Source organism: Ovis aries, chromosome 18 (genome assembly GCF_016772045.2).
Source record: "Ovis aries strain OAR_USU_Benz2616 breed Rambouillet chromosome 18, ARS-UI_Ramb_v3.0, whole genome shotgun sequence".
NCBI classification, from domain to species: Eukaryota; Metazoa; Chordata; class Mammalia; order Artiodactyla; family Bovidae; genus Ovis; species Ovis aries.
In genome coordinates this window covers 38,802,216-38,826,814 of record NC_056071.1, presented here as the reverse complement: position 1 = coordinate 38,826,814, position 24,599 = coordinate 38,802,216, and positions in this window count along the sequence as shown.

Below are 24,599 nucleotides of genomic sequence, written 5' to 3'. Positions count from 1 at the left end.
GAATTCTCCAGGCCAGAATACTGGAGAAGCCTTTCCCTTCTCCAGGGGATCTTCCAGACCCAGGAATTAAATCGGGGTCTCCTGCATTGCAGATAGATTCCTTACCAACTGAACCACAGGGAAACCCTTAACTTTTTGAAGACCTGTCAAACTCTTTTCCATAGCAGGTGTACCATTTTATACTTCTATCCCCCAGGGTATCAGGGTTTTGATTTCTCCATATCCTCCCTAACATTTGTTATTAGTCTTTTTGATCATAGATATCCTAGTGTGTGAACTGATATCTTATAGTGGTTTTGATCTACATTTCCCTAATGCCTAATGATATTTAGCATCTTTTCATGTGCTTATTGGCCATTGTGAATCTTATTCTATTGGCCATTGTGTATCTATTCAAATACTTTCCTCGTTTTTAAATTGAGCTATTTGTCTTTTTATTGTTGAGTTTTATGAGTTCTTTGTATATTCTGGATATTAGACACTCATCAGAAAAATGATTTTCAAATATTTTCTCCCATTACGTTGGCTGTCTTTTCACTTTCTGGATATTGTCTTTTGAAGTTCACATTTCTGGGCCATATAAAGTCCTCTAGGATCTGCTCCCAATCTATCTTTCAGTCTCATCTTTCTTGATTCTATTCATGCTAACTAGATAACATTCATTTTTTATTTTTCAAAAACATCTAAGTATACTCATCATGCTAATGCCACTCTCTACACTGAAATATGCTTCCTATTTCTTCTACAACTATCTAAGTCCTATGTATACTAAAAAGCCCACCTCAAATTCCACCTTCTTTCTAAAACCTTCATAGACAATCTTAGCCTAGAGTGGACCCTTCTTCCTTTAAAATGCCTGTAGTCTGCCTACACTTTCTGTTGCTGCTACCAACTATTTAGTACGTGGCATATGATATATAGACTCTTACGCTTAATAATTTTTTCAGCATTTTTACCCAAATGAAAATGGATCCCTTCTTTGCATATTTACATTTAAATGTTTGTCTAAGAGACAGAGAGGCAGGTTTTCATTTTATTCAAATTTGTTTTCTAGTTTACCTCCAAAACAATGACAAATGATTGTACTAAATTAGTTCTCTCTTACTAATTCATATTTATTCCTGATATTAAATATATTTAGCCAACTACCTTTCTTCATTAAGACAAATATTTGAAGTTTGTAAGTTCTGAATGTGATTTTCAAAGAAGAATATTGGTAGGAAAACTGATTCCACTCATTTTAATACTCAAAATAAGTGTATAATTTATTGTTATCCTTTAATTATATTTATTATTATATGTAAGACAGTTAGAGAAATATGAAAACATAGTTATTTCCAATATGACAAGGCTGTGTTTTAAAAAGGAATATTATAGAAACCAACCATAAATGTGGAGACTGGGAAAACTATTTGAATATGTGATAGCTCCCAGCAGGAATACTGAGAAAAGAATGAAGGTTACAGTTGGGCTATAATTTTGGAAGAACAGGTTACCCAGGGTTACAGTCATGACTGACACTGTCTAATAAGTGACACTCCAAATATGGAGAATAGAATACAGAATAAAATCTGAAGTGGTCAGGAAGCATGTGAGAGAAAGATTAGAGGAAATACCCACCCCTTTTGTATTTTTTTAACTAGGAAGATAAACTTTCATGTTGTATTTTGACACTGGTAATGGATAAAATAAAAGAGTCTTTTTTTTCATTCTTGAAAAATTGACATGTTTATATGAGGTTTTTAAGGTAGAAGAAAGAAATGGGAATGGATAGCTAATTTCTCTTTATTCCTTCTTCACTAAATTAAGCAAGGGTTAATACACTCAAGGTTAAGATCTTGTTATACATGATAGATATAGATATGAAACAATATTTATCAAGCTAGGATCTCTGTTTCCTCCCCCATGCCCACAATTCCCCATGCAAGGTGGGGACATCAAAACATTCTTTGGGGTGGGGAAGACAGAGTGAGTGTTAGAGAGACAGCCAGAGAGTTATAGATAACTGAGATGGGACACTGCCCCATGAACCACTTCAGGCAAAGTCCCAGGGCAGAGGAATCAACCCCCTTGACATACTTGGCAATCTGAACAATGGAGAGGTGTGCTTCATCTTCCAGGAAATGTCTCAAAAAATGACAAGGTCCAGCATTCCTCCACACCCCTGATGTCATATAGCAGCAACAGACTGGCTGTGATAAGTCATGCCTGGTCCGAAAGAGTCTGAGATAGTCCATCTGAATTTGTACTTCCCTGACCAAGAATAACATGACAAAAATGCCACAGTGTCCTGTTCTCTGAGAGAACTGTGCAGAAATTGGGTGAAAGAAAGTAGGTGAACCTATAGAGACCTCATGATTGTGACATAGGGATGCTATAATGGAAGGCAGATTGGAGCACGAAAATTAGAAGAGGGTGTGGAGTGGAGATACTTTGGTGGTTTCCACCATGGAAGGGAGACGTCAGATGAGGAATAAATAGTATTGTATGAACATGTCAGAGGATGTCACGGTGGACAGATGCTGGATGAGATAGGTTTCTTTCCAGAGGCATGGACAATACTAAAGACCTTAGGATGCAACAGTTCCTCTCCGGAGAAGGAGATGGAGGGAAAGTTTATCCATAATTGACTAGGATCACATTTCTGTCATAGGGGAGAGCAGCAGTATGCTGGAAAATGTTTAACAGCTGGCTCTCTCCAGCAACAAAACAAAACAAAACCCAGATTTGTAACATTTGCTGATTTCCAAGATGTAAATATTCCCACCACAGCCAATTTTGAACTAGCAACCTGAAGTCACCAAGTATGGACCTGGGAAGAAATGAACACAATCAGCTTTTGAGCCAGTTCCAGCCCATCCTGTTGTATCATTGGGGGAGGCTATCTGAACATGAAATGAGGTGGTATAGAAAAAAAAATTAAGTTGAAAAGGTACACACTTAAGTACAGGGCTTGAAAATTTGTATTGGCTGTAATTGGGGTAAACTAAATTTTGATCATTGCTTTCTTGGCCATTTATTTCACACACGCTTAAAATTTATTAGCATTTGGGTTAATTTCCCCAGATCATTTGCAAAGGGAGAGCAAGGGCAGGCAGTCATTCTTGCTTGTTTTCCAGTCCTACTACTTGACTGTACAAAATCAACGTTGATTCTTCAATCATTCTTATATCTTCAAAGGAAACAAGGTTTCTAAATATTTCTAAGGCTAAGAGTAGGTAATAGTACATCCCAGGTGGAATGAAAAGGGAGAAGGGATAAGATAGGAGGTGTTCAATTAGGAAAATACAGTGCGCCATTACTTTTTGAGGGACTGTGGGGCTGCCATCCATTGCCAGCTTATAATATTCCAGCATTTCAATTCCTTAGGAAAGACGTGCCAGTTACATCCCAGGTTATTGCTAAATAGCCATATGCCTTGTCATATGTTTAACAGTGTGTTTCAAAAGTTTCTAAGAGCTAAAATGGGTTGCAGTAGGCCTTAAGCTCTTTATGATATTCATATTTAACAAATGATGGGGTTCTTTAAGGAGTAAATCTCCTATTCCATAATGACGCTTTTCCATTGATATATCAGAAATGAAAAAATTAGGAAAAGAAGATACTAAATAATAAAAGATACCAAGGGAAAATTTCATGCAAAGATGGGCTCAATAACGGACAGAAATGGTAGGGACCTAATAGAAGCAGAAGATATTAAGAAGAGGTGGCAAGAATACACAGAAGAACTGTACAAAAAAGATCTTCACGACCAAGATAATCACAATGGTGTGACCATTCACATAGAGCCAGACATCCTGGAATGTGAACTCAAGTGGACCTTAGGAAGCATCACTACAAACAAAGTTAGAGGAGATGATGGAATTCCAGCTGAGCTATTTCAAATCCTGAAAGATGATGCTGTGAAAGTGCTGCACTCAATATGCCAGCAAATTTGGAAAACTCAGCAGTGGCCACAGAACTGGAAAAGATCAGTTTTCATGCCAATCCCAAAGAAAGGCAATGCCAAAGAATGCTCAAACTACCACACAATTGCACAACTGCTCTCATCTCACACGCTAGTAAAGTAATGCTCCAAATTCTCCAAGCCAGGCTTCAGCAATACGTGAACTGTGAACTTCCAGATGTTCAAGCTCGTTTTAGAAATGGCAGAAGAACAAGAGATCAAATTGCCAACATCCGCTGGATCATCAAAAAGGCAAGAGAGTTCCAGAAAAAAACATCTATTTCTGCTTTATTGACTATGCCGAAGCCTTTGACTGTGTGGGTCACAATAAACTAGAAAATTCTTCAAGAGATGGGAATACCAAACCACCTGACCTGCCTCCTGAGAAGTCTGTATGCAGGTCAGGTTATGCAGATCAGGAAGTAACAGTTAGAACTGGACATGGAACAACAGACTGGTTCCAAATAGGAAAAGGAGTACGTCAAGGCTGTATATTGTCACCCTGCTTATTTAACTTCTATGCAGAGTACATCATGAGAAATGCTGAGCTGGAGGAAGCACAAGCTGGAATCAAGATTGCCAGGAGAAATATCAATAACCTCAGATATGCAGATGACACCATCCTTATGGCAGAAAGTGAAGAAGAACAAAAGAGCCCCTTGATGAAAGTGAAAGAGCAGAGTGAAAAAGTTGGCTTAAAACTCAACATTCAGAAAACATAGATCATGGCATCTGGTACCATCACTTCATGGCAAATGGATGGGGAAACAGTGGAAATAGTGGCTGATTTTATTTTTCTGGGCTCCAAAATCACTGCAGATGGTGACTGCAGCCATGAAATTAAAAGACGCTTACTCCTTGGAAGGAAAGTTATGACCAACCTAGACAGCATATTCAAAAGCAGACATTACTTTGCCAACAAAGGTCCATCTAGTCAAAGCTATTGTTTTTCCAGTGGTCATGTATGGATGTGAGAGTTGGACTATAAAGAAAGCTGAGAGCCGAAGAATTGATGCTTTTGAACTGTGATGTTGGAGAAGACTCTTGAGAGTCCCTTGGACTGCAAGCAGATCCAGCCAGTCCATCCTAAAGGAGATCAGTCCTGGGTGTTCATTGGAAGGACTGATGTTGAAGCTGAAACTCCAATACTTGGGCCACCTGATGCAAAGAGCTGACTCATTGGAAAAGACCCTGATGCTGGGAAAGATTGAGGGCACGAGGAGAAGGGGATGACAGAGGATGAAATGGTTGCATGGCATCCCCGACTCAGTGGACATGGGTTTGGGTGGACTCCGGGAGTTGGTGATGGACAGGGAGGCCTGGCGTGGTGCGGTTCATGGGGTTGCGAAGAGTCAGACATGACTGAGCGACTGAACTGAACTGAACTGAAATAATAAAAGTGAGTAATGAGTTTTATACATACCCTCTAGGAAATCAGCATTACTCTCCTGTCATATTTTACAGTATTAACAGGAATAAAAGCCTAATATGTGATAATAAAAGGATAATAAAAGGCAATTGCATATTTATCAGAAAACTAGTTGTGATGATTATCTATCTTCTTATAATATTAAAATACAACCAGTATTCCTTACAAAAGTAGTGTAAAAGCTGAATGAGTTAAATTTTTCTAGGCAATTTTCAACACTGAGAAAAGAGATGCCTTTTGAAACTAATGACTGTTTCATAGATGCAGTGGAGAGATATTCAGCATCTATAATTCTCTTTGGCCCAAGAATGAAGAGATAAGTAGTAATCATGCCTTCAAGGTAGAATTCATAATCAAATCCTTAATTAAACTCAATATGGAAAGTACTTAATAAATATCAAAATCTGACTATCAGATTTTCTGGCAAATATTTAATGCTGTGTTCAGTATCTGCTATCTGAACACCACTGTGGAAAGAATGAAGCCTTTCTTCTATTTACTGGGTACTGGGGACTATCACTGTCATATTTAACCTGAGAAATATGCTATATTTTAATAGTATAGCTTCATATTACCCTATTTTTTGCTTTACACATGCTTAACACTTTCCAGAGGAATTTCAACTCATTTTACTGTTTTAAAGTTATATTATTTATTAAGTGATTATGTGCAGCTGATTCTTTCTTCAAGGAGTTTTTAATCAGTCCTCTTCTATTCATCCAGACCAATAATCTCATTGTCTTTTTTGACTCTCCTCTTTCACGCATAGCTCACATCTTTATATTCTCTTTAGCATTTGTCATCTCTTAACATACCATATAAGTTATATATTTATCTTGCTTATCATGTCTCCCTAGGAAGAATGTAAAGCTCCATGAGGGCAGCGATTTCTGTGTGTTGTTCATTATTGCGTCGTCAGTGCCTAGAACAGTTGAATCAACGTCTACTAAATGAATGAATGAATGAAATATTTTGTTCATGTGGATTAACCTTCATAAAACATGTAAAACTATTTAAATGGTATAAGATTACATGCTGCATTTATACTGTACTGAGAACAATCAGAACAGGCAAAAGAAAAGTACTTTTTTATTCTAGGAAGGCAGTTGTTCTAATGTCTCAATTAGGACAAAATGTCATCTCCTTGATGCCAAGTCCACACAGGCTTCTAGAAAGAGGTAGTGTTTCAGATCCTGCTTGAAACATGGAAGGAATCTATTGTAACCACCTTCTTTGAGTTTGAGAACACTTGAATTTTGGTAAAGTGTTAGAAATTAGAGTAGACTGGCTAGATTGGCAGTATAGCCTAGTGGTTAAGAGAGGGGCTGCAAGGTAAGAAAACCTGGATTTGTATTAGGGTGTCTAAGGTGCTATACCTATGAGAATTTGGGCAAATTGTTAAATTTATTTGCCTCAATTCCCTTATCTCCAAAAGGAGGATAATTACAGTACCTACTTCATAGGGTTGTTGTGACTATTAAATGAATTAATTCATGTAATCACTTAAGGCAATGTTTGAACCTAAGAAGTGCTCATTAAATTGGAATTAGTATTTTCATCATTATTTTCTTTTACCGCAAACACTGATGACAGAGGCCATTAGGCAAATGAAGGGAGATATTGCCCTGAAAATTGAGGTCAAAGAAGACACTGAATTGGAAATGGATCACCGGTATCTAAGGTAGAGCAATATTGAGGGTGGTAGGGATGGTGAGGGGTAGTTTGAGGAACATTTCACAGTGGAGGGTTCTGAAGCCAGATTGGTTGGATTTCTGACCGTCACTACAAGCTATAAGGCAGAGGATAGAGGGAACGGATGTATTCCAAAAGCCCTTATCATAATTTCCCCCAAATTTCAGATATCCCAGTAAGATAATGAAGTGAAGGTGTAAGGTCAGAGTAGAGAGTGCTGGCAGGGAAGGAGAAACAGTGTTTTAGCTGTGACTGGAAAATGCTATTCAGTAGGAGGAGTGCATAAAAATACTCCCATTAAAAATTAGAAAAACTGAGAAACTAAGAAGTAATCTGAAATAAAGTCAAAGATAGAGTCAAATATCCAGATGACATGCCAAAATTCTATCAGCCATTTGATGTTTCTGAATATCTTGGTGTCTAGCATTGTGTAGGTAAAATATCCAGCTGCTTGTTTAAATTTTTCATTTTTCATCCAGATGTTTCCATCCCTTATTGTACATGGATATATTTAATAATATTTATAGTTTAATTAGGCATTTATGAAAGCAATTATGAAGTTTGATTGGATATTCACAGTTATGAAACTATAAAGAATGGCATAAAATGTTTGTACTGCTATAATAAAATTCTATTTTTATTTTGCAAAGATGTACTTGATTTTTCAATAGGAGAAAGAATATAAAAAATTCAGAGTAATAACAAATTTGACACATCTGTTCTTTCTGTACAGAATCCTAGAACTATGAGGCTGAAATGTACTGTAGGTTACAGACTGGCTCTAAAAGAGGGCCAACTTCATGAGAAAAGAGTTTGGGCAGGGGTTATCTAAGATTCATGGAGCTGACAGCTGCCTTGTTAAAGTTTCTGTCAATTAACCTTCTTTCAGGATTTTGTAGTTGGTGTTCAAAATCCATCTTTATTCTTTCCCCTCTGTTGCTGCTGCTGCTAAGTTGAGTCAGTCGTGTCCGACCCTGTGCGACCCCATAGACGGAAGCCCACCAGGCTTCTCCGTCACTGGGATTTCCCAGGCAAGAGTACTGGAGTGGGATGCCATTGCCTTCTCTGTCTTTCCCCTCAGGCCAACCTTAAAAATGTTTAAAGGCCACACTTATATCTCTCCTAACTTCTCCCTATCTATATATCTCTTTCCTTCCATCATTCTTCATGTGATTGTGTTGAAGCACTTCTCTATCCTAATCACAAATCTCTGTATATAGACTGCTGTCGTTGTTCAGTCGCTCAGTCACGTCTGACTCTTTGTGACCTCATGGACTGCAGCACACCAGGCTTCCCTGTCTTTCACCATCTCCCAGAGTTGGGTCAAACTCATGTCCATTGAATCAGTGATGACATCCAACCACCTCATTCTCTGTCGTTCCCTTCTCCTTCTGCCTTCAATTGTTCCCAGCAGCAGGGTCTTTTCTAATGAGTCAGATCTTCCCATCAGGTAGCCAAAGTATTGGAATTTCAGCTTCAGAATCAGTCCTTCCAATGAATACTCTGGACTGATTTCCTTTAGGACTGACTGGTTTGATCTCCTTGCAGTCCAAGGGACTCTCACGAGTCTTCTCCAACACCACAGTTCAAAAGAATCAATTCTTTGGTGCTCAGCCTTTTTTACTGCCCAACTTTCACATCCATACATCACTACTGGAAAAACCATAGCTTCGACTATACAGACCTTTGTTGGCAAAGTCAAGTCTCCGCTTTTAATTGCTATCTAGGTTGGTCATAGCTTTTCTTCCAAGAAACAAGTGTCTTTTAATTTCGTGGCTGTAGTCATCATCCACAGTGATTTTGGGGCCCAAGAAAGTAAAGTCTGTCACTCTTCCCATTGTTTCCCCATCTATTTCCCATGATATGATGGGACTGATTATCATGATCTTACTTTTTTGAATGCTGAGTTTTAAGCCAGCTTTTTCACTCTCCTCTTTCACTTCCATCAGGAGGCTCTTTAGTTCCTCTCGCTTTTTGCCATAAGGGTGGTGTCACATGCATATCTGAGGTTATTGATATTTCTCCCCACAATTTTAACTCCAGCTTTTGCTTCATCCAACCCGGCATTTAGCATGATGTACTCTGCATATAAGTTAAATAAGCAGGGAGACAATATACAGCCTTGATGTACTCCTTTCCCAATTTTGAACTAGTCCGTTGTTCCCTGCTCTGTTCTGTTGCTTCTTGACCTGCATAAAGGTTTCTCAGGAGGCAGGGAAGGTGGTCTGGTATTACCATCTCTTTAAGAACTTTTCCACAGTTTGTTGTGATCAACACAGTCAAAGGCTTTAGTGTAGTCAATGAAGCAGAAGTAGATGTTTTTCTGGAATTCTCATGCTTTTTTTCTATGATTGAGTGGATGTTTGCAATTTGATCTGATTCCTCTGCCTTTTATAAATTCATCTTGTACATCTGGAAGTTCTCAGTTCATGTATTATAGAAGCCTAGCTTAGAGGATTTTGAGCATGACCTTGCTAGCATGTGAAATGTGTGCAATAGTGTGGTAGTTTGAACATTCTTTAGCATTGCCCTTCTTTGGTATTGGAATGAATACTGACATTTTCCAGTCCTGTAGCTGCTGCCAAGTTTCCAAATTTGCTGGCATATTGAGTGCAGCACTTTCACAGCATCATCTTTTAGGATTTGAAATAGCTCAACTGGAATTCCACTAGCTTTGTTTGCAGTGATGCTTCCTGAGGTCCACTTGACTTTGCACTCCAGGATGTTTGGCTCTAGGTGAGTGATCACACCTTCATGGCTATTATGTCATTAAGATAATTTATGTATAGTTCTGTGTATTCTTGCCACCTCTTATAGCTTCTGCTTCTGGTTCATACCGTTTCTGTACTTTATTGAGCCCATCCTTTGCATGAAATATTACCATGGTATCTCTAATCTTCTTGAAGAGATCTTTAGTCTTTTCTAGTCTACAGTTTTCCTCTATTTCTTTGCACTGTTCACTTAGGAATGCCTTCTTATCTCTCCATGCTATTCTCTGGAATTCTGCATTCAGATGGGTATATCTTTCCTTTTCTCCTTTGCCTATCATTTCTCTTCTTTTCTAAGCTATTTGTAAGGCCTCCTCAGGCAACCATTTTGCCTTTTTGCATTTCTTTTTCTTGGAGATGGTTTTGATCACTGCCCCTTGTACAACGTTATGAAGCTCCATCCATAGTTCTTCAGGCACTCTGTCACACCTAATCCCTTGAATCTATTTGTCACTTTCACTGTTTAATTGTAAGGGATCTGATCTAGGTCATATCTGAATGGCCTAGTGGTTTTCCCTACTTTCTTCAATTTAAATCTGAATTTTGCATTAAGGAGTTTATGATCTGAGCCACAGTCAGCTCCAGGTCTTTTATTTTATTTTTTATTTTTGCTGACTGTATAGAGCATCTCCATCTTTAGCTGTGAAGACTATAATTAATGTGATTTTGGTACTGACCATCTGGTGATGTCCATGTGTAGAGTTGTCTCTTGTGTTGTTGGACGAGGGTGTTTGCTATGACTAGTGTAGTCTCTTGGCAAAACTTTGTTGGACTTTGCTCTGCTTCATTTTGTACTCCAAGGCCAAACTTGCCTGTTACTCCAGGTATCTCTTGACTTCCTACTTTTGCATTCCAGTCCCATATGATGAAAAGAACATCTTTTTTTTGGTGTGAGCTCTAGAAGATCTTATAGGTCTTCATAGAACCATTCAACTTCAACTTCTTAAGCATTAGTTGTTGGGGCATTGACTTGGATTGCTGTGATACTGAATGGTTTGCTTGGAAACAAACTGAGTTTGGCCTTGGAGTACAAAATGAAGCAGGGAAAAGGCTATCAGAGTTTTGCCAAGAGAATACACTGGTCATAGCAAACTCCCTCGTCCAACAACAGAAGAGATGTCTCTATACATGGACATCACCAGATGGTCAATACTGAGGTCAGATTGATTATATTCTTTGCAGAAGATGGAAAAGCTCTATACAGTATATAGATTACTGCAATTTTAATTTCCTTTGAAAATTATGACACTGATAAGAAACCCAATACTCATCCTAGAATCTGACTATAACAGAGGGCAAAGGAATGATTACTTTTCTTATTTTAGACTCTATAGATAAGCATGCAGTACAGTACACAAGTATTCATCAGTTTAGTTGTTTTTTTTTTAAGTTACATTTCATTGCTGATTTTTGTTAGTTGATGTTAACCAAAACATTTGGATTCTTTTTATGTAGATTCTTCTTTCATTCTGTATATCCCCCATCCCGTTAGGAGCCTTTGGTTGTATACCACCATGGCATTACTTTTCTCTCTACTGAGTTTTATCTTGTAAGTTTCTATACATCATTTAGTCTGCTCAGAAGTATCCTTTCCACTGTTAGGTCAGATGAAGATTTTAAAAAACATGGTTTTGATATCTTTCTTTAAGGATTTTATTGAAAGCTGAATAAAACAGAGCTAGACTTGACCTCCATGGAGTCGCAAGAGTCGGACACAACTTAGGAACTCAACAATAACAACAGACTTGACATATGACCTTGGAAATGTCTTTCCTAGTGGTAGCAGTGAGGAGGGCCTTCCAATCATATAACCTCTGGAGAATATCTGTGCTTACTCAGAGTCTGAGGTAAATCTTTGGGAATAAACATGTTTTGTTGTAGAGCTTACAATTTAAGCACCTTAAGGGTTTCATTTATTGCTAAGAATTAACATCTAATTAATTTGTTAAATTGTTTCAACAGCAGTAAACAAAGTAGGTAAAGGGGAAAAAAAGCAAAGCAGGTAAAAAAAAGATTGAGGTTGATGCCATGTGCAAGAAGTGAAGTTGAATTGTGCCCTGATTAATTGATTAAGGACGGTTCCTGTGGTGAATAATTATGTTCAATAACTGTCAATATAATTTGCAATCAATTATCACTTATAAAGCCAGCCTATAGCAAACTCAGTTTTACATGCATCCTAATGCAACTGCCACATTAGGCAGCATAACTTTCCATTTCTTTAGTCATGTCCTTTATTCAATGAATCATATTTGAATATCTTACTTTTTATTCCCTTTCAGAAATTGCCTTAAAGTTTGTTTTTTATTTCTTTTTCCCTAGAAAGTCCATTGTGATTAGTGGCTGTGTCAGAAGTCACCCAGCCTGTAGTAGATTGAATTTCTCACAATTCATCACTCTCCTGTAGAGGCATTATACATCCACACCTTTGACATAACCTCACGGTAGGTGAAGAAAATTTCCTGCCTTTGATTCTGGGACTCTGTCATGTGACTTGCTTTGACCAAAGGGATGCAAAGGCTTGAAATGTGCTTATTATAGATGGGCCTGCCCTCTTGTGCATCACTATGAGAAGAGCACCCCTTGGTAGCCACTTGCTCTTTCAGCCTGGATTCCGGAAAGAATGTACGTGGAACAGAACTGAGCCCAGCCTCTAGTGAGGAGTCATATCCAGTCAGACTCAAAATCTGGAGCAAAGTCCCTTGCTTAGCCCAGCATAGATGAGCTTAATCCTAGCTGACCTAGGGCCTGTGAGCATGAGAATAAATGTCTATCATCGCATGCCACTGCATTTTGGGATTGACTTTTTAATGGAGCAATAGACAACAACATGGTTGTCTCACATTTCTTAATGTAAGTGAGATATTTATTGTCTATTCTATTATTTAAGTTTAGTAGAAATTCTTCTAGTCACAATTTGGTTTCCAGAAACCTCATTCATCTGTAATGCACGCAAGGACACAGAACAGAGAAAAAGAGAGCTCCCAGTAGCCAAAATGGATATAATGTCCACATACTAACACTCACAATTATTCATAGGAGAATTCTTTGGATGTCCAGTCAGATACACTTAATCTAATTTTTATATTTGATATAAAATTTTTGCTAATCTGTTGTCCCAGCTATAAGGAAGTATAAGAAGCAATATAAAAGTGAGATAAAGACTTTTACATTAGACGCCTGAAAGGAAATATATAGATAACATATGGTTTGATAGGAAGTGACAACACATGGCAAGTGTAGAAGTCTAGAATGTTCAGCGTGGGGCCAGAAACCAACCTACGTCTGCAACACTTGAGAACATCACTGCTTTTCTGAGTGGCTCCTTAACAGAGGTTCACAAAGATACATACTTTGGGGGCATGCTATAAGAGAGTAAACATGGGTCATACTTTTGGACTTTAAAATTTTCCTTTTAGATTTCATGGTAAAGTAAAATAGTAGATCCAGGATTTTGAATATTCTGGACAAGTGAAATAAAAGTGGAGTGGTTCTGTGTGTTTTTTTTTAAATCAATTAAAGGGCATTCATCAATATCATTTCATAAAGAAAGGCTATTTTAACATTAACCAAATAGGAGAGACATGCTCCTGCTGCTAAGTCACTTCAGTCGTGTCCGACTCTGTGCGACCCCAGAGATGGCAGCCCACCAGGCACCCCCATCCCTGGGATTCTCCAGGCAAGAACACTGGAGTGGGTTGCCATTTCCTTCTCCAATGCATGAAAGTGAAAAGTGAAAGGGAAGTCGCTCAGTCGTGTCCGACTGTTCACGACCCCATGGACTGCAGCCTACCAGACTCCCCCATCTATGGGATTTTCCAGGCAAGAGTACTGGTTAAATTAAGTCCATGTAGGCCTATTTGAGAAAACAGAGAAGTATATTCTGTATTCTAGAATGTAGCACAAGTTTCCATCAAACGGTTAAAATGCAAAAGATTATGATGCTTTAAATTTAGGAGTACATTTCTGTGTCCATGGAAGTCATTACTCTGGAGTCATTTGTTCAGTTATCACAGTCTAGATAGCTCATCACTCTGTATCAGTCAAATGAATCTTACCTCTTTTAGGAAACTTCCAGTGAGATATAGCACTGAGTTAATTTATGGTGATTCTTAGAGCCATAGAAATGTCAGTTTGCATCCAGGGCTACCTCTATTAGGAAAGAAGAGGTCATGGCCTGCATGGATGGAGTTGAGGGCCAAGTTGTCTTTCCCCCAAGCATTTCCTACCCACTTGCAACTTCCTCCATTGGTATAGATACTATGAATTTTATAATGAATTATCAGGCCAGGCAAGCCACAGACACCATCAACATTTCCTACCATATGCTAGGAGGGATGCGAGACACACACATGTATGACTCCTGCCTCAAAGAGTTAATAATGTAGTTGAAGAAATAAGATGGGTATGAGACAGTAAAATAATAAAGACAAAACAGTAGGTAACTAGGCTTCCCTGGTAGCTCAGACAGTGAAGAATCCACTCTCAATGTGGGAGACCTGGGTTTGATCCTTGGGTTGGGAAGGTCCCCTGGAGGAGGGCAAGGCAACCCACTCCAGTATTCTTGCCTGGAGAATGCCAATGGACAGAGGCGCCATGGGGGTTGCATGGGGTCGCAAAGAGTCAGACACGACCAGCGACTAAGCACAGCACAGCACAGTAGGTAACTGAGAATTAAACTATGTGGTACTGTGTCCAGGATTTGTAGGAAGCTTGAGGAGGAGAAGTTTAGCAGGACTGAAGTAGCAAGAAGGTTTCAGGTATTGAGGAGTAGTCTTTGAGTGAGAGTACGATTGAAGAGAGTGGCCAGAAGAAAAGAGGTCATCCAGGGGACTGTGGTGTTGGGGGATGGTGACTTGAATCGTAGAAACCTACTAGCAGCAGGTAAAAAATACTTTTGGGTGATGGGGAGTAACACCAGGAGATCAAAGGCATTAGAATTAAAGTAAAGGGAAATTAAAGGCTTTTGAGTACATAAGTAATTCAATGATAAGTAAGGTTGACCTGAAAATAAGACTACAGCATGAGAACAGTTATCTGTATCAATGAGCCACTTTTAAATTGATAGAGTCTTCATTAATTTAGGCAACAGAGGGAAAAGGCAAAATGATAGGATACCAAAAGAGGAAAACCCAAGTCTTTAGGTCAGTGGAGAAATGGAGATCAGTGGAGAAATAACTCCAGAAAGAATGAAGGGATGGAGCCAAAGCGAAAACAATACCCAGTTGTGGATGTGACTGGTGATAGAAGCAAGGTCCGATGCTGTAAAGAGCAATATTGAATAGGAACCTGGAATGTCAGGTCCATGAATCAAGGCAAATTGGAAGTGGTCAAACAAGAGATGGCAAGATGAACATCGACATTCTAGGAATCAGCGAACTAAAATGGACTGGAATGGGTGAATTTAACTCAGATGACCATTATATCTACTACTGTGGGCAGGAATCCCTCAGAAGAAATAGAATAGCCATCATGGTCAACAAAAGAGTCTGAAATGCAGTACTTGGATGCAATCTCAAAAACGACAGAATGATCTTTGTTCATCTCCGAGGCAAACCATTCAATATCACAGTAATCCAAGTCTATGCCCCAACCAGTAATGTTGAAGAAGCTGAAGTTGAATGGTTTTATGAAGATCTACAAGATCTTTTAAAACTAACACCCAAAAAAGATGTCCTTTTCATTATAGGGGACTGGAATGCAAAAGTAGGAAGTCAAGAAACACCTGGACTAACAGGCAAATTTGGCCTTGGAATGTGGAATGAAACAGGGCAAATACTAATAGAGTTTTGCCAAGAAAATGCACTGGTCATAGAAAACACCCTCTTCCAACAACACAAGAGAAGACTCTACACATGGACATCACCAGACGGGCAACACCGAAATCAGACTGATTATATTCTTTGCAGCCAAAGATGGAGAAGCTCTATACAGTCAACAAAAACAAGACCGGGAGCTGACTGTGGCTCAGATCATGAACTCCTACTGCCAAATTCAGACTTAAATTGAAGAAAGTAGGGAAAACCATTAGACCATTCAGGTATGACCTAAATCAAATCCCTTATGATTATACAGTGGAAGTGAGAAATAGATTTAAGGGCCTAGATCTGATAGATAGAGTGCCTGATGAACTATGGAATGAGGTTCGTGACATTGTACAGGAGACAGGGATCAAGACCATCCCCATGGAAAAGAAATGCAAAAAAGCAAAATGGTTGTCTGGGGAGGCCTTGCAAATAGCTGTGAAAAGAAGAGAGGTAAAAAGCCAAGGAGAAAAGGAAAGATATAAGCATCTGAATGCAGAGTTCCAAAGAATAGCAAGAAGAGATAAGGAAGCCTTCCTCAGCGATTAATACAAAGAAATAGAGGAAAAGAACAGAATGGGAAAGACTAGAGTTCTCTTCAAGAAAATTAGAGATACCAAGGGAACATTTCATGCAAAGATGGGCTCGATAAAGGACAGAAATGGTCTGGACCTAACAGAAGCAGAAGATATTAAGAAAAGGTGCCAAGAATACATGGAAGAACTGTACAAAAAAGATCTTCACGACCCAGATAATCATGATGATGTGATCACTCATCTAGAGCCAGACATCTTGGAATGTGAAGTCAAGTGGGCCTTAGAAAGCATCACTACGAACAAAGCAAGTGGAGGTGATGGAATTCCACTTGAGCTGTTTCAAATCCTGAAAGATGATGCTGTCAAAGTGCTGCACTCAATATGTTAGCAAGTTTGGAAAACTCAGCAGTGGCCACAGGACTGGAAAAGGTCAGTTTTCATTCCAATTCCAATCCCAAAGAAAGACAATGCAACAGAATGCTCAAACTACCGCACAACTGCAGTCATCTCACATGCGAGTAAAGTAATGCTCAAAATTCTCCAAGCCAGACTTCAGCAATACGTAAACCATGAACTCCCTGATGTTCAAGCTGGTTTTATAAAAGGCAGAGGAACCAGAGATCAAATTGCCAACATCCGCTGGATCATGGAAAAAGCAAGAGAGTTCCAGAAAACATCTATTTCTGCTTTATTGACTATGCCAAAGCCTTTGACTGTGTGGATCACAATAAACTGGAAAATTCTTCAATAGATCGGAACACCAGACCACCTGACTTGCCTCTTGAGAAATCTGTATGCAGCCCAGGAAGCAACAGTTAGAACTGGACATGGAACAACAGACTGGTTCCAAATCGGAAAAGGAGTACGTCAAGGCTGTATATTGTCACCCTGCTTATTTAACTTCTATGCAGAGTACATCATGAGAAACGCTGGACTGGAAGAAACACAAGCTGGAATTAAGATTGCCGGGAGTAATATCAATAACCTCAGATATGCAGATGACACCACCCTTATGGCAGAAAGCAAAGAAGAACTAAAGAGACTCTGATGAAAGTGAAAGGGGAGAGTGAAAAAGTTGGCTTAATGCTCAACATTCAGAAAACCAAGATCATGGCATCTGGTCCCATCACTTCATGGGAAATAGACGGGAAACAGTAGAAACAGTGTCAGAATTTATTTTTGGGGGCTCCAGCATCACTGCAGATGGTGACTGCAGCCATGAAATTAAAAGACGCTTACTCCTTGGAAGAAAAGTTATGACCAACCTAGATAGCATATTCAAAAGCAGAGACATTACTTTGCCTACTAAGGTCCATCTAGTCAAGGCTATGGTTTTTCCTGTGGTCATGTTTGGATGTGAGAGTTGGACTGTGAAGAAGGCTGAGCACCAAAGAATTGATGCGTTTGAACTGTGGTGCTGGAGAAGACTCTTGATGGTCCCTTGGACTGCAAGGAGATCCAACCAGTCCATTCTGAAGGGGATCAACCCTGGGATTTCTTTGGAAGGAATGACGCTAAAGCTGAAGCTCCCGTACTTTGTCCACCTCATGCGAAGAGTTGACTCATTGGAAAAGACTCTGATGCTGGGAGAGATTGAGGGCAGGAGGAGAAGGGGACGACCCAGGATGAGATGGCTGGATGGCATCACAGACTCGATGGACGTGAGTCTGAGTGAACTCCAGGAGTTGGTGATGGACAAGGAAGCCTGGTGTGCTGTGATTCATGGGGTCACAAATAGTTGGACATGACTGAGTGACTGAACTAACTAACTGAACTAACTAAAGGTACCCTGAAGAGCTGAGATAAAGGATAGGTAAGTTTCCCTGTATGTATGTGTATGGGAAGATTTGAGGATGGGCAAATATCCAAAGGATGATGGGACGCTTGAGTGACCAATACTACTTCACAATTTGACTTCTGCAATCTTGGATGGTACATTTGCTTCACAAGTTGAACTGTGAATCAGCCTTGGGTTCTCAGGAAAGCCAGCCTTCTTAGGAAACCAACGGAGGGCTAATGCTAAGCTTCTAGTCTCTTAAAAAGATAGTGACCATTAGGGATGGTCTTGCATCTTTGATAACTGCTGCAAAGTTCTCCAACTGTATAATCACTGTGAAAAGCAGAAATGCACTTCTACTGAGGACTTTCTAAGTGATTTAACTTAATCAACCCTGTGATGTGGATATTGCTTTTCATTAACATATGAGGGTGTGAACACTCAATAAAGGTCACATGGTGATAAAGGTGAATCTAGGGTTTTCATTCGGAGAAGGCAATGGCAATCCACTCCAGCGTTCTTGCCTTGAGAATCCCAGGGACAGGGGAGCCTGGTGGGCTGCCATCTATGGGGTCGCACAGAGTCGGACACGACTGAAGTGACTTAGCAGTAGCAGGGTTTTCATTCTGGTTTTTCAACCACATGTATCTTTTCCTCCTCTATTCTTTTTCTCTCACGAAGTAGAACCAATGAGCATTTCAGAAGATTGACTTGCTGGGCAAAGTGAAATTATGTATAAAAATAAATAGCATTTTGTTTAAGAACTCAAATAACAGAATAGTATATATCCATTTATGCACTCCTCTTGCTCTTTAGATAAGAAGTACTGTTTGAAGTGAAAGTTTTTTGTATTTAGTACAGAGAAACTGAAACAAAATGTTTCAATTCTCAATCAAAGGCTTAAAGACAGACCCAAAAAATGGTGTTTTCTATACTGTGTTCAGTGGAGGCCTGATGGTAGGGGAAGGGATAAGATGGGACCTACCTGATATTTGGGATCTCATGACTCCTTCTCCTATCCTAGATACTCTTGTCCTTATAAGACATTTATTTTCTTTTTTTTTTTCTGTTTTATTTTTATTTTATTAATTTTGCTATTCAATAGGATGACATTGATCCCTCTCTCTAAAGAAAAAAACAAGATATTGAATCTTAAGCTAAATACTTTACTAAAGAGTCATGTCTAACTTCTTTTTTTTTTTTTAATTTTAGTTTTTTATTTTTTAAATTTTAAAATCTTTAATTCTTACATGCATTCCCAAACATGAACCCCCTCCCACCTCCCTCCCCATAACAACTTTCTGGGTCATCCCCATGCACCAGCCCCAAGCATGCTGCATCCTGCGTCCGACATAGACTGGCGATTCAATTCACATGATAGTATACATGTTAGAATGTCATTCTCCCAAATCATCCCACCCTCTCCCTCTCCCTCTGAGTCCAAAAGTCCGTTATACACATCTGTGTCTCTTTCCCTGTCTTGCATACAGGGTCGTCATTGCCATCTTCCTAAATTCCATATATATGTGTTAGTATACTGTATTGGTGTTTTTCTTTCTGGCTTACTTCTCTCTGTATAATCGGCTCCAGTTTCATCCATCTCATCAGAACTGATTCAAATGAATTCTTTTTAACGGCTGAGTAATACTCCATTGTGTATATGTACCACAGCTTGCTTATCCATTCATCTGCTGATGGACATCTAGGTTGTTTCCATGTCCTGGCTATTATAAACAGTGCTGCGATGAACATTGGGGTACATGTGTCTCTTTCAATTCTGGTTTCCTCGGTGTGTATGCCCAGAAGTGGGATTGCTGGGTCATAAGGTAGTTCTATTTGCAATTTTTAAGGAATCTCCACACCGTTCTCCATAGTGGCTGTACTAGTTTGCATTCCCACCAACAGTGTAGGAGGGTTCCCTTTTCTCCACACCCTCTCCAGCATTTATTGCTTGCAGATTTTTGGATCGCAGCCATTCTGACTGGTGTGAAGTGGTACCTCATTGTGGTTTTGATTTGCATTTCTCTAATAATGAGTGATGTTGAGCATCTTTTCATGTGTTTGTTAGCCATCCGTATGTCTTCTTTGGAGAAATGTCTATTTAGTTCTTTGGCCCATTTTTTGATTGGGTCGTTTATTTTTCTGGAATTGAGCTGCATAAGTTGCTTGTATATTTTTGAGATTAGTTGTTTGTCAGTTGCTTCATTTGCTATTATTTTCTCCCATTCAGAAGGCTGTCTTTTCACCTTGCTTATAGTTTCCTTTGTTGTGCAGAAGCTTTTAATTTTAATTAGATCCCATTTGTTTATTTTTGCTTTTATTTCCAGAATTCTGGGAGGTGGATCATAGAGGATCCTGCTGTGATTTATGTCTGAGAGTGTTTTGCCTATGTTCTCCTCTAGGAGTTTTATAGATTCTGATCTTACATTTAGATCTTTAATCCATTTTGAGTTTATTTTTGTTATTTTCAAATGTGTAAAATTTCCTTTGGACAAAGGGTTATACAGCTTAAAAAATGAGGGCCAATTTTCAAATCCAGTTCCTTTCTTTTTTCCCAAACATCATCAGCTTAACAACTTAACTGAATTTACTCTGAAAGCAAACCTTGTTTTCTGTTTAGTGCTGCAAATGATACAATGCAGAATATGTCATTCTAAACAGGTAAAAAGACATGGCCAAGATATTGAAATAATGACTAAATATACTCACATAACCATTCAAGTGAGAGAAAAACTGACTCCAGAGGAATAATAGCTGTGCTAAGCCACAAAAATAACAGGCCCTGCTTCAAGATCCTTCGGGTAAATCGAGGATGGACTTACTCTTGGGGAAGCAAGTGGCACAAAGAATCGAAGTGTTACATACAACAAAGACATCAACTAGAAACATCATCATTTAGATCTTTACAGGAGAGTTTTAGGGATGAAAGAGGCATTCAAAGATTTTTAAAAACTTCTGATACATATTCTTGGATTTGCTCTCCAGACTAGTTTTAGTATTTTATGCTACCAAAGCTCATCAAAATATTCCAGGAATGCTAGTTAGCCCACAAATTCATTAACTGGCGGCACCCGAGGCCAGGGCGGTGACAGGGAGGAGCAACCCCACGCCCAAGGAGTGGTGGCTGCTGGGCACAGGAGGGCCTAGAGGAGCCATCCCATGCTGAAGGTCAGGAAGGGCGGTGGGAGGAGATACCCCTCATCCAAGGTAAGGAGCAGCAGCTGCGCCTTGCTGGAGCAGCCGTGAAGAGATACCCCACACCCAAGGTAAGAGAAACCCAAGTAAAATGGTAGGTGTTGCAAGAGGGCATCAGAGGGGAAACACACTGAAACCATACTCACAGAAATCTAGTCAATATAATCACACTAGGACCACAGCCTTGTCTAACTCAATGAAACTAAGCCATGCCCATGGGGCAACCCACGATGGGTGGGTCATGGTGGAGAGGTCTGACAGAATGTGGTCCACTGGAGAAGGGAATGGCAAACCACTTCAGTTTTCTTGCCTTGAGAATCCCATGAACAGTATGAAGAGGCAAAATGATAGGATATTGAAAGAGGAACTCCCCAGGTCAGTAGGTGCCCAATATGCTACTGGAGGTCAGTGGAGAAATGATCCAGAAAGAATGAAGGGATGGAGCCAAAGCAAAAACGATACCCAGCTGTGGATGTGACTGGTGATAGAAGCAAGGTCCGATGCTGTAAAGAGCAATATTGCATAGGAACCTGGAATGTCAGGTCCATGAATCAAGGCAAATTGGAAGTGTCAAACAGGAGATGGCAAGAGTGAATGTCGACATTTTAGGCATCAGTGAACTAAAATGGACTGGAATGGGTGAATTTAACTCAGATGACCATTATATCTACTACTGCAGGCAGGAATCCCTCAGAAGAAATGGAATAGCCATCACGGTCAACAAAAGAGTCCAAAATGCAGTACTTGGATGCAATCTCAAAAACGACAGAATGATCTCTGTTCATTTCCAAGGCAAACCATTCAATATCACAGTAATCCAAGTCTATGCCCCAACCTGTAACGCTGAAGAAGCTGAAGTTAAATGGTTTCTATGAAGACCTACAAGACCTTTTAGAACTAACACCCAAAAAGATGTCCTTTTCATTATAGGGGACTGGAATGCAAAAGTAGGAAGTCAAGAAGCACCTGGACTAACAGGCAAATTTGGCCTTGGAATGTGGAATGAAGCGGGGCAAAGGTTAATAGAGTTTTGCCAAGAGAATGCACTGGTCATAGCAAACACCCTCTTCCAACAACACAAGAGAAGACTCTACACATGGACATCACCAGATGGTCAACACCGAAATCAGATTGATTATATTCTTTGTAGCAAAAGATGGAGAAGCTCTATACAGTCGACAAAAACAAGACCAGGAGCTGACTGTGGCTCAGATCATGAACTCCTTATTACGAAATTCAGACTTAAATTGAAGAAAGTAGGGAAATCCACTAGACCATTCAGATATGACCTCAATCAAATCCTTTATGATTATACAGTGGAGTGAGAAATAGATTTAAGGGCCTAGATCTGATAGATAGACTGCTTGATGAACTATGGAATGAGGTTTGTGACATTGTACAGGAGACAGGGATCAAGATCATCCCTATGGAAAAGAAATGCAAAAAAGCAAAATGGCTGTCTGGGGAAGCCTTACAAATAGCTGTGAAAAGAAGAGAAGCGAAAAGCCAAGGAGAAAAGGTAAAATATAAGCATCTGAATGCAGTTCCAAACAATAGGAAGAAGAGATAAGAAAGCCTTCCTCAGTGATCAATGCAAAGAAATAGAGGAAAACAACAGAATGGGAAAGACTAGAGATCTCTTCAAGAAAATTAGAGATATCAAGGGAACATTTCATTCAAAGATGGGTTTGATAGAGGACAGAAATGGTCTGGACCTAACAGAAGCAGAAGATATTAAGAAGAGATGGCAAGAATACACAGAAGAACTCTACAAAAAGGGTCTTCACGACCCAGATGATCACAGTGGTGTGATCACTCATCTAGAGCCAGACATCTTGGAATGTGAAGTCAAGTGGGCCTTAGAAAGTATCACTAGGAACAAAGCTAGTGGAGGTGATGGAATTCTAGTTGAGCTGTTTCAAATCCTGAAAGATGATGCTGTGAAAGTGCTGCACTCAATATGCCAGCAAATTTGGAAAACTCAGCAGTGGCCATAGGACTGGTAAAGGTCAGTTTTCATTCCAATCCCAAAGAAAGGCAATGCCAATGAATGCTCAAACTACCGCACAATTGCACTCATCTCACACGCTAGTAAAGTAATGCTCCAAATTCTCCAAGCTAGGCTTCAGCAAAAAGTGAACTGTGAACTTCCTGATGTTCAAGCTGGTTTTATTTTTATTTTATTTATTTATTTATTTATTTATTTATTTTTTAAATTTTAAAATCTTTAATTCTTACATGCGTTAAGAAAAGGCAGAGGAACCAGAGATCAAATTGCCACCATCCGCTGGATCATCAAAAAAGCAAGAGAGTTCCAGAAAAACATCTATTTCTGCTTTACTGACTATGCCAAAGCCTTTGACTGTGTGGATCACAATAAACTGTGGAAAATTCTTCAATAGATGGGAATACCAGACCACCTGACCTGCCTCTTGAGAAATCTGTATGCAGGCCAGGAAGCAACAGTTAGAACTGGACATGGAACAACAGACTGGTTCCAAATCGGAAAAGGAGTATGTCAAGGCTGTATACTGTCACCCTGCTTATTTAACTTCTATGCAGAGTACATCATGAGAAACACTGGACTGGAAGAAACACAAGCTGGAATCAAGATTGCTGGGAGAAATATCAATAACCTCAGATATGCAGATGACACCACCCTTACGGCAGAAAGTAAAGAGGAACTAAAAAGGCTCTTGATGAAAGTAAAAGAGGAGAGTGAAAAAGTTGGCTTAAAGCTCAACATTCAGAAAACCAAGATCATGGCATCCAGTCCCATCACTCCATGGGAAATAGATGGAGAAATAGTGGAAACAGTGTCAGATTTTATTTTTGGGGGGCTCCAAAATCACTGCAGACGGTGATTATAGCCATGAAATTAAAAGACGCTTACTCCTTGGAAGAAAAGTTATGACCAACCTAGATAGTATGTTCAAAAGCAGAGACATTACTTTGCCGACTAAGGTCTGTCTAGTCAAGGCTATGGTTTTTCCTGTGGTCATGTTTGGATGTGAGAGTTGGACTCTGAAGAAGGCAGAGTGCCGAAGAATTGATGCTTTTGAACTGTGGTGTTGGAGAAGACTCTTGAGAGTCCCTTGGACTGCAAGGAGATCCAACCAGTCCATTCTGAAAGAGATCAACCCTGGGATTTCTTTGGAAGGAATGATGCCCAAGCTGAAGCTCCAGTACTTTGGCCACCTCATGTGAAGAGTTGACTCATTGGAAAAGACTCTGATGCTGGGAGGGATTGGGGGCAGGAGAAGAAGGGGACGACCGAGGATGAGATGGCTGGATGGCATCACTGCCTCGATGGTCGCGAGTCTGAGTGAACTCCGGGAGTTGGTGATGGACAGGGAGGCCTGGCGTATTGCGATTCATGGGGTCGCAAAGAGTCGGACACGACTAAGTGACTGAACTGAACTCTCATTTAAAGATCTTTGCTGGCTTCACTT